This window comes from Pygocentrus nattereri, chromosome 8, assembly GCF_015220715.1.
Source record: "Pygocentrus nattereri isolate fPygNat1 chromosome 8, fPygNat1.pri, whole genome shotgun sequence".
Taxonomy (NCBI): domain Eukaryota; kingdom Metazoa; phylum Chordata; class Actinopteri; order Characiformes; family Serrasalmidae; genus Pygocentrus; species Pygocentrus nattereri.
This window is the reverse complement of record NC_051218.1, coordinates 3,970,068-3,981,274: the sequence shown is the minus strand read 5'-3', so window position 1 is coordinate 3,981,274 and position 11,207 is coordinate 3,970,068. Positions and strand designations below refer to the sequence as shown.

The window sequence follows — 11,207 nt, the reverse complement described above, 5'->3', positions numbered from 1 at the left end:
CAAACTGCCTCAGACATTCCTTGTTTGTTTTACCTCTCACACATTTCTTCAGTCATTTTAAAAAGCACAACCAGACACAGATATTTCCCAGCAGTGACTGTGACACTGTGACGTATCGTAAGGCTCTAATAAACCTGCCGTCAGGGCTGCTGGCACACCGTGAAGGTGATAGAGGCCTGGAATTTACACACAGGCCTAAGCAGATGGTAGTAAGTGGACTGCAGGAGCCCATGTGGTGGCAACCCTGTGAGTTTTGGGCTCCAGACCAGGAATCAGAAACGGTGCTGCAGTGACGCTGGTATCGTTTACAACCACAGACTCTGCCCTGCTGGTATCGTAGCTGCGTCTGCCGGAAAACGCCGCTGTATTTACGTTATTACAGAATTTTGTATTAACGTTAGTCTGCTGCTGTTTTATCAGTACTGTAGACCTATTTATCACTTTACTATCACCACACATACATTTTGATATATATTCTATTATATGTGCATACAGATTAGTGCCTTGTATTTATTTTTAGTTTCATTCCATCCTCATATTATAGGCTTGGACACACAATCTGCTCTATTCCATTCTATTTGCTCAGTGTGAACAGACTCAGTTCTTTTGTATTCTATTGTGTTTGCACAATATCTATTATTATCAATAATCTATTCTATTTGGCTCTAAATGTTTGTGCACAGACTCTATTCTATTCTATTCTATTCTATTCTATTCTATTCTATTCTATTTAGTATTATGTGTAAACCTGTTCTATTCTATTCTACCCTACCCAACTGTAAATGTGCATGAACTCAGGTCTATTCTAGTCTGTGTGCACATCTGTTCTACTCTTTGCCTTGAGAATAAATTCTATTCTATGTACTTGTACACACCTATTTTAGAGGTGTGTGTGTGTGTGTGTGTTCAAATTCTATTTAGTTCTAAGTGTGCAGGTGCACATCTATTCTATTCTATACTATTTGAAGTGTTGAAGTTCTATTAGCCCTCATCTGTTATCTATTATCTCCCATCTATAAACAGCAGTCAGTTATGACTGAGAGATGAAAGTGTGCGTCAGCTGTTGATGAAGTCCAGCTCCTCTCCTCCTGATCACTCTGTGATGATGAGCTCTAACCTGCGCACTCTGACTCAGCTGGTTGCGGAAGTGGTTCCCATAGTAACTCCCATATTCTCGGCCACTAACGTCACTGGCCTCCCTGAGGGAGAAAGCCTTTCCCTGTCTGTCTTTAACTGGGAAAGACTGTGCTCATGTGGACCGGAATACAGACTGAAGTGACAATAACAGACTGAAACATGGAGATCGGAGAACTCTACAGATCAGCTTTACAGCAACAATAACAATAAACGATAAGAAGAAGAAGAAGAAAAACATCATCCATGTCCAAAGAAAAACATGTATCTCCATTTTTTCAGATTTTTACTTTTGTACCTCAGTTGGGCTCAGCACTTTATTAGAAACACCTGCCTTGTGCTTTCACTCCCTGGCCACTTTAGTAGAAACACCTACCTTCTGCTTTCACTCACTGGCCACTTTATTAGAAACACCTACCTTCTGCTTTCACTCACTGGCCACTTTATTAGAAACACCTACCTTCTGCTTTCACTCACTGGCCACTTTATTAGAAACACCTACCTTGTGCTTTCACTCACTGGCCACTTTATTAGAAACACCTACCTTGTGCTTTCACTCACTGGCCACTTTATTAGAAACACCTGCCTTGTGCTTTCACTCCCTGGCCACTTTAGTAGAAACACCTACCTTCTGCTTTCACTCACTGGCCACTTTATCAGAAACACCTACCTTCTGCCTCCACTCACTGCCCACTTCATTAGAAATAAATACCTTCTGCTTCCACTAACTGGCCTCTTTATTAGAAACATCTACCTCATAGCTCCACTATGTAAGTCATGTGTCAGACTCCAGTTCTCGTGGGCCAAAACACTGCAAACTTCCACATTAAACTCACGTGATTCAGCTCATCAGCTAATCAACAAACCCTTCATGAACTGAATTCAGAGCATTAGATGGGACTAAATGCTCATCTCTACAGTGCTTTGACATGCCAGATGTTGGTGCTCAGTTACAGATTGTAGTCCATCTGCTGCTGCACAATCGGCTCCCTCTACACCACTCACCATTGGTCAGTTTCTGACAACAGGACAGCTGTTGTCCAGATAGTATTTACACACACATAAATACATACATACATACATACATACACACACATACATACAGACACACATACACATACATACATACATACATACATGTATATTCAAACACATACTTACATACATACACATATACATACACATACACACATATACATACATATGTACATACATACATGCATACTGTACATACACACATGCAGTGTGTACATATATATATAGTACATACATATACACATACATACATACACATACATATGTACATTCAAACATACATACACATGCATACATAAACACACATACATACATATACATACATACATACATACATACTGTACATACACATACATACATACACACTGTACATACACATACATACATAAACACACATACATACATACACACTGTACATACACACATGCATACATACATACATACATACTGTACATACACACACATACATACACACATACACACACATACATACTGTACGTACACACACATACATACACACACACACACATACATACACACACACATACACACACACACATACATATATACATACATTAACACACATACATACACACACATACATACACACATACACACACATACATACACACACACACACATACATACACAATAAATAAATAGTTTTAAATATTATTTTCATTGTCTGTATTCCTCCCCTGTGTAAATACTTCCTCCAGTCACATTTATGTATTCAGAATCATTTTAATAACAGCTTGATTGAAATAATTGAACTGAATCAAATTGTGGTGACATTTGTGATTTCATGATGCGCTGAATCTTTTGATATAGAATCCTGATTGAAGTGCATCTTTGTGAGGTCAGACATTTGTTCTCCTTTAGTTCTTTTGTGTGGCTGTGCAGCGGTTTGTTAGCTTGTTTCAATGTCTCAGAGTCAGAAACGACAAAAAGCACACAGTCTTTCTCTCTCTCTCTCTCTCTCTCTCTCTCTCTCTCTCTCTCTCACTCGCTCTCTCTCTCTGTCTCTCTCTGTCTCTCTCTCTCTCTCTCTCTCTCTCTCTCTCTCTCTCTCCCTCGCTCTCTCTCTCTGTCTCTCTCTGTCTCTCTCTCTCTCTCCCTCGCTCTCTCTCTCTGTCTCTCTCTGTCTCTCTCTCTCTCTCCCTCGCTCTCTCTCTCTCTCTGTCTCTCTCTCTCTCTCTCTCTCTCTCCCTCGCTCTCTCTGTCTCTCTCTCTCTTTCTCTCCTGATGAATTCTGATGTCATCTCTCTCTCTCTCTTTGGCTCAAGCGCGGCCTGCCAGTCACCACAAGTGAGTCTGTGTGTGTGTGTGTGTGTGTGTGTGTGTGTGTGTGTGTGTGTGTGTGTGTGTGTGTGTGTGTGTGTGTGTGTGTTCAGCTCCTCAGAGTGCAGGAGGGAGCGGAGTGTGTGTTCAGAATCCTGATCAACTCTTCCTCGTGATCCAGAACGTCATGAATGTTCTGTTCCGCACTGGTAAAATCAGTGACCAAGACTTTTACCCCACATAAAGCCCCCAACCCTCAGTCTGCATTTATCCTACTGTCTGTCTGTCTGTCTGTCTGTCTGTCTCTCTCTCTCTGTCTCTCTCTCTCTGTTTCTCTCTCTCTCTCTCTCTCTCTCTGTCTCTCTCTCTGTCTCTCTCTCTCTCTCTCTCTGTCTCTCTGTCAGCCTGTAATGAGAACTGCTTTAGAATGGGGTGTGAGGGAAGCATGTTGGCCTATTTTAAAGAAATAGTTCAACATATTTCAACATTTTTCCATCAAAGAGATTTTGCTCAGTTTTGAAATCACTTTGTTTGCTTGTTTTTTCTCTCAAATGGGGGGAACGTGTGCTTCTACAATAAGATGTGGTGCAAAAATGATCCCCTTAAGACGTCCATGCGGCACAGAAACTCTAATCTACACTCTTAAAACAGATGGTTCTTCAAGGGTGAAGAGAAAATGCTTCTAGAAAGAACTAGGAACACTCAAAGAGCCCTATGCATGATTAAATGGTTCTTTGCATCATGAAATGGGTCTGAGACTGAAGGAGAATGGTGCTGTAGATGGTTCAGTATAGAACCTTTTTGAAAAGGGTTCTATGTAGTACCAAAAAGGGTCCTTCTATTATTATGATGTCAAGCTTGTAACAGTAGAAGAAACTTTTTGGTGCTATATGGAACTTTCTTCAAAAAAGTCCTACATAGAACCACCTACAGCACCATTCCCTTTCAATGTGAAGAACATGTCACGGTGCGAAGAACCATTTTAGCATGTGCATGGTTCTTTGGGTGTGCATCGTTCATTCTAGAATCAATGTCTTTGCTGAAGAACATTTAAGGGGAGTGTTTATGCTTAAATGTTTCTTTGCATGGTGAGATGGTTCTTCAGATTGATTGAGAAGGTTTTGTACAGGGTTCTACATAGAACCAAAAATGGTTCTTCTATTGTTACAAGCCTGACATCGTCACAATAGCAGAATCAATCTGAAGAATCATCTCACCACACATATGGTCCTTCAAGTGTTCATAGTTCTACATAGAACCATGGTCTTTACTAAAGAACCCTTACGTGTAGCAGTAAAGGCCCAGTCACAATTGCAGTTTGTCAGTGAAATTTTGCTCAAGAAACTGAATTCATTTCAGTGGAATTTGTCCTCACTGGTTTCCAGAGCAAATAAATGTAGCATTAAATGCTGGTCCATTTCATCTTCGGTGAATTTTGACACAAATTTGCTTCCTCTGACTAAAGCGCTACTGATTCAGCTACACTAACCTCTGAAGGGTCAAGGCTTCATATAGCAGTCGATCCTAAATTTATCTGCATCTAAACACACACACACACACACACACACACACACACACACACACACACACACACACATAGTCTTCTAAGCCACTTCTCCTTCTGGCCTTCTGGTTCCTGGAGGGTGCTGGAGCCTATCCCAGCGGTCATTGGGTGGAAGGCAGGATACACCCTGGACAGGTCGCCAGTCCATCACAGGGCAGACAGACATACACATTCACTCACACCCAGGGGCAATTTACCATATCCAAACAGCCTGACTCCATGTCTTTGGACTGTGGGGGGAAACCGGAGAACCCGAAGGAAACCCACGCAGACACGAGGAGAACATGCAAACTCCACACAGAGAGGACCGTGGTTGCCCGGCCAGGGAATCGAACCCAGGCCCTACTTGCTGTGAGGCGACAGCGCTACCCACGTCTAAACACAAACGGTTATAAATGGTTATAATTAAACACATAAAAGAGAGACTGGATGACACACAAGACTGTATTAGATTTATCTTTACTTTGTTATTTTTCTATTAAAGGTAGACAAGTTAGCCAGCTTGCTAACAGCTAGGTTAGTTGCTTGGCTAAATGTTGCTGCACACACCAGTCAACCTCGCCAGTTATCTGCTGATTTACGATAACTCAGTGTGCAGCACTAAGCTGCTCTGAGTATAGAATTACCTAGCACACTCTGTTTATTTGTTGTTTATGGTTTTCCAGTCAGCCAGCATAAAACAAAGGATTTTCAGTTGTTGTTTGACTGAGGGTCTTATGCAGGACAATGAAAACTGCAGATTTATAGTGTGACTAATGCAGAGATATTCTTCAGCTGTTCTGCTGTTAATACCTAATATACCTTAAGCATTGTGTGGTGTTGATGTGTTTGGTACTCAGTGGTCTGTTGGACCCATCACATTATTGTTTTTTACATCAATACAGCCACAATTTATGTAGAAATACCAGAAGTTTAAAATATCACAATTGTCCAGCGCAGGGTTCTCCTTTAGCAGCTGTAGCCAGTCAGCAGCCTGTCCATGTTGTCCACACATACACACAAACACACACACACACATATATACAAACACATACACACACAGACACACACACAATAACAGCAGGCCATGTAGGAGGAGAACAGAGTGAAGGACACAGCACCTCCACACTTTTACTCCCTGCAGGAAAATGGGTCCCCCAGACCCCAACACCGCCCAAGGGTTGATATCAAATCTTCTGGTGAGAAATCTTCTGAAAAGAAACAGAACAGACTCATTTACTGCTCTGCACTTGTCTGAATGTTGTGGGTATAGTGTGCTGTGTGTTTGTGGGCTGTGTATCATCATTTTCCACTCGTCCTTTTTTGCAGGTGAAGGTAACTGAAGCTAGTACATCCTTCGAGCTAGACTTTACAGAGCAGTTGTCTTCTGTGAACATATTCAATACTCATTCATAATACACACAATAACCAAGGAAGTGATGTCACCAAACTATTTTTAGGCGTGCAGTTGTATAAAACCCTTTAAAAGCCGAAAGTGGACGCGGTTTTATGGCCCATGGGGTCCATCCATGTTGGAAAAAGCAGCACAGGCCAGCTTGCATTCCCTGCTGGTCTAATCCAGTTTGTGCTGATCACCAGCATCCAAAACACAACATTTGCTGGTTTGGGTTGGGAAGAGACACAAACACCAACACGAACCAGAAATAAAGTGTTCTGAGAAAAAAAACAGTGGACTGTTTTGGGCAGATTATCATCATCATCATCATCATCTTAAGCTCTTTCTGACATTTATTTAAGTTAAACAACAGAAAGAATGATGGAATGATGTTCCTCTCTTATTCTCTCTCTCTCTTATTCTCTCTTATTCTCTCTTTCTAATTCTCTTTCTCTCTCTTATTCGCTGTCTCTCTTATTTTCTCTCTCTCTCTATTTGCTCTGTCTTATTCTCTCTCTCTTATTCTCTCTGTCTCTCTCTCTCTTATTCTCTGTCTCTCTCTCTTACTTATTCTGTCTCTCTTATTCTCTCTCTTATTTTCACTCTCTCTCTTATTCTCTCTCTCTCTTATTCTCTGTTTCTCTCTTATTCTGTTTCTCTCTCTCTTATTCTCTCTCTCACTTATTCTGTCTCCCTCTCTTATTTTCTCTCTCATATTCTCGCTGTCTTATTCTCTCTCTTATTCTCTTTTATTCTCTTATTCATCTTCATCATTGTCGTTCACCGCTTAATCCAGATAGGGTCACGGTAGCAGTTGGGAGAGCAGAGAATCCCAGATGACCCTGTCCCCTGCAACTTCCTCCAACTCATTCCCAGGGACCCGAAGCCGCTCCCTGATCAGATGCCCAAACACCTCGGCTGGCTCCTCTCAATGCGGAGGAGTAGCGGCTCCGAGCTCCTCCTGGATGGGCCAACTCCTTACCCTATCAAATAGTGTGTAGCCCACCACCCTGCGAAGAGGCTCATTTCTGCCGCTTGTATTCGCAATCTCATTCTTTTGGTCATTACCCACAGCTCATGACCATAGGTGAGGGTCGGGATGTAGACCGACCGGTGAACAGAGAGCTTTGCCTTATGGCTCAGCTCCCTCTTCACCACTACAGTCCGGTACAATGACTGCATTACTGCTGCCGCCTGTCCCAGCCTGCAGCCAATCTCAATCCCTCTTCCCATCACTCGTGAACAAGACCTCGAGATACTTAAACTCCTCCACCTAGGGCAAGTCCTTTCCCCTTACCTGGAGTGGGCATGCCATCCTTTTCTGGGCTAAGACCATGGACTCAGATTTGGAGGCGCTGATCCACATACCAACTGCTTCACACTCCACATACCAACCGCTCCAGCGAGTGCTGGAGGCAACCATGTGATTCAGCCAAAAGAACAACATCGTCTGCAAACAGCAGAGATGCCATCCTCTGGCCTCCACACATAATGCCCTCCTGACCTTGGCTACGTCTTGACACCCTGTCCATGAATATCACAAACAGGAGTGGAAACAGGGCACAACCCTGCTCGAGACCAACGCTAATACTGAAAGGGTCCGACTTAATACCAAGTATATGAACACAGCTCTCACTCTGAGATTACAGAGATCGAATGACCCGGACTAGTAGCCCCAGGACCCCATACTCCCGGAGGACCTCCCACAACATATCTTGGGGAACCCAGTCGTAAGCCTTCTCCAAATCCACAAAACACATGTAGACTGGGTTGGCAAACTCCCATGCCCCCTCAACAATCCGAGAGAGGGTGAAAAGCTGGTCCATTGTTTCACGGCTGGGACGGAATCTGCATTGTTCCTCCTCAATCTGAGGTTCAACTGTTGGTCGGAATCTCCTTTCCAGCACCTTAGCATAGACTTTCCCAGTGAGGCTGAGCAGTGTGATACCCCGATAGTTGGCACACACTCCCATTTTTTAAAAAGTCACCAAACAGTTGTTCAGAACTTCCTTGAATGCCGGCCAAAAGTCTTTTTCCATGGCTTCACCTAACTCCTCCCATGCCCTGGATTTTGTTTCTGCCACCGTTGCGGCTGTCACCTTTTTCACCTGTCGGTACCTCTCTGCTGAGTCGGGAGTCCTTCAGGCCATCCAGTCCCTTAAGGTCTCTTTCTTCGGCTTGACAGCCTCCCTCACCACTGGTGTCCACCAGGGGGTTCTTGGGTTACCACCCCGACAGGCACCGACAGGTTTTTGGCCACAGCTGTGCCTGGCAGCTTCCACAATAGAGGTTTTGATAAGGGGCCATTCAGACTCCATGTCCCCTACCTCCCCCGGGACATGAGAAAAGCTCTCCCGGAGGTGGGAGTTGAAATTCCCAGCACATCCTCACAATTCGCTTGGGCCTACCAGGTCTGACCATCAGTTTTCCTTGCCATCTGATCCAACTCACCACCAGATGGTGATCAGTTGACAGCTCAGCACCTCTCTTTACCCAAGTGTCCAGAACATACGGTCCCAAGTCAGATGAAACGACAACAAAGTCGATCATTGACCTCTGACCCAAGGAGCTCTGGTACCATGTACACTTATGAACATCCTTGTGTTCGAACTTGGTGTTATGGACAATCCATGCCTGGCATAGAAGTCCAATAACAATTCACCATTCGGGTTTAGATCGGGCAGGCCATTCTTCCCAATCACGCCTCTCCAGGTCTCCCAGTCATTGCCAACATGAGCATTGAAGTCCCCTAGTAAGACTATGGAGTCTGTAGGCGGGACCCTTTCCAGAACCCCACCCACCTGCTCCAAGAAGGCCAAATACTCTAACCTGTTGTTTGGTGCATAAGCACACACAACAGTCAGAGTTTTCCTCTCTGTGATTTTAATTCGCATTAAGGCGACCCTCTCGTCCACCGGGACAAACTCTAACTGCCAGCCGGGGACTCGTGAGTATCCCCACTCCCGCCCGGCGCCTCTCACCCTGTGCAACCCCTGAGTAGGAGAGGGACCAACCCCTATCAAGGAGTTTGGTTCCAGAGCTGACACTGTGGGTGAAAGTGCGGCCAACTATATCTAGTTCAACTATATCTAGCCATCTCCCACTGCCTGTGCAGTCCTGCACCGCTTCCCCATGCTGGACCTTGCGGGTGGTGGGCCCACATGGTCCCTCCACATTGCCTCTTCAGGCTGAACCTGGCCAGCTTACGTGGGCTGCCTGGCCACCAGGCGCTCGCTGGGGGACACTACCCCCAGGCCTGGCTCCAGGGGTAGGTCCTGGTGACCCTATCCCGGGCAGGGTACACGTTGTTCTGTGCCCGATTTTCATGGTGGGTTTTTTTGGATCGTGTTAGTCTTATTCTTATATTTTCTCTCTCTTATTCTCTCTCTCTTTCTTATTCTCTCTCTCTCGCTCTCTCTCTTATTCTCTCTTTCTCTCTCTTATTCTCTTTCTTTTATTCGCTCTCTTTTATTTTCTCTCTCTCTCTTATTCGCTCTCTGTGTTATTCTCTCTCTCTTATTCTCTGTCTCTCTCTCTCTCTTATTCTCTCTCTCTCTCTTTTATTCTCTCACTCTCTCTCTCTCTCTATCTCTCTCTCTCTCTTATTCTCTCTCTCTTATTCCTATTCCCGTCCTCTGTTTAACTTTAGTCCTGTTGCATAATCTCCTTTTTTCTTTCATAAACATCTCTCTCTCTCTCTCTCTCTCTCTCTCTCTCTCTCTCTCTCTCTAAGCGCGCGGCTGAGCTGGAATGCGCTGACGTCAGAGGAGGGCCAGACTCTCTCGAGCTGAAACTGCAGAGGGACTCGCGCACATACACTAGCTCGCGTCTGCGCGTCGGCTGTTCAGTTTTCAGCGGGTGTCGCTAAACTCGTATCCGCGCGAGGAATTCTCGAGTCGCACAGAAGAGCTCCAGCAGCGCGCGGACACCCCGGCCACTCTCTCTCCGGTAAGTCCGCTCCGTCTTCACTGTTTTCCCGCTGATGCTCCGGTACTGCAGCGCCTCGCGCTCTCGCACGCACTATATCAGCTGCGCTGCTCCGAGATCAACGCCGGACTCCACACCTTCTGCGCTGAAGACAGAGGTGATGGCGATAGCGCTGATACTGGTGCTGATGGCAGTGGAGTGATAACTTGCTGATGATAGTTCAGTGATGAGGTGACGGTGCTTATTGTTGTGGTTTGGATGATGATTGTGATGATGTGATGATTATGGTGATGAGGATATTGGTGGTGATGTGATGATTATTGTGGTGATGTGATTATTGTGATTATGATGATTGGTTGTGATGACGAAGATTGTGGTGGTGATGGTTGTGATGATTGATTAATCTAATAGTGATGGTGGTGATGATTGTGATGGCAGTGATGGTTGTGATGATTGTGACATGACAGCAGTGGTTGTGATTGTAATGATGATAAACATGATGGTAACAGCAGTAAAGGTTGTGATAGTTACAGTGATGAGTATTTATAGTGGAGTACTGATAGTGATTGCAGTTGTGATGGCAATAACTGATAGTGATGGCAGTAATGACTGGTAGTTATGGTGATGAGTATTTATAGTGAAGTAGTGATAGTGATTGCAGTTGTGATGGCGATAACTGATAGTGATGGCAGTAATGACTGGTAGTTATGGTGATGAGAATTTATAGTGAAGTAGTGATAGTGATTGCAGTTGTGATGGCGATAATTGTGATAGTGATGGCAATAATGACTGGTAGTTATGGTGATGAGAGTTTATAGTGGAGTAGTGATAGTGATTGCAGTTGTGATGGCGATAACTGATAGTGATGGCAATAATGACTGGTAGCTATGG

The 11,207-nt window shown here is 44.3% G+C and overlaps 1 protein-coding gene across 1 annotated transcript in view; it reads left to right on the top strand.

Moving 5' to 3' along the window:
- Positions 1-10,166: 10,166 nt before the first annotated feature.
- snrkb (SNF related kinase b) overlaps positions 10,167-11,207 on the top strand; it is a 43,934-nt gene continuing 42,893 nt past the window's right edge. Inside the window, exon 1 of the mRNA XM_017685870.2 lies at positions 10,167-10,337. The gene's annotated coding sequence lies outside the window, so the exon portion shown is untranslated. The remainder of the gene's footprint in view (positions 10,338-11,207) is intronic.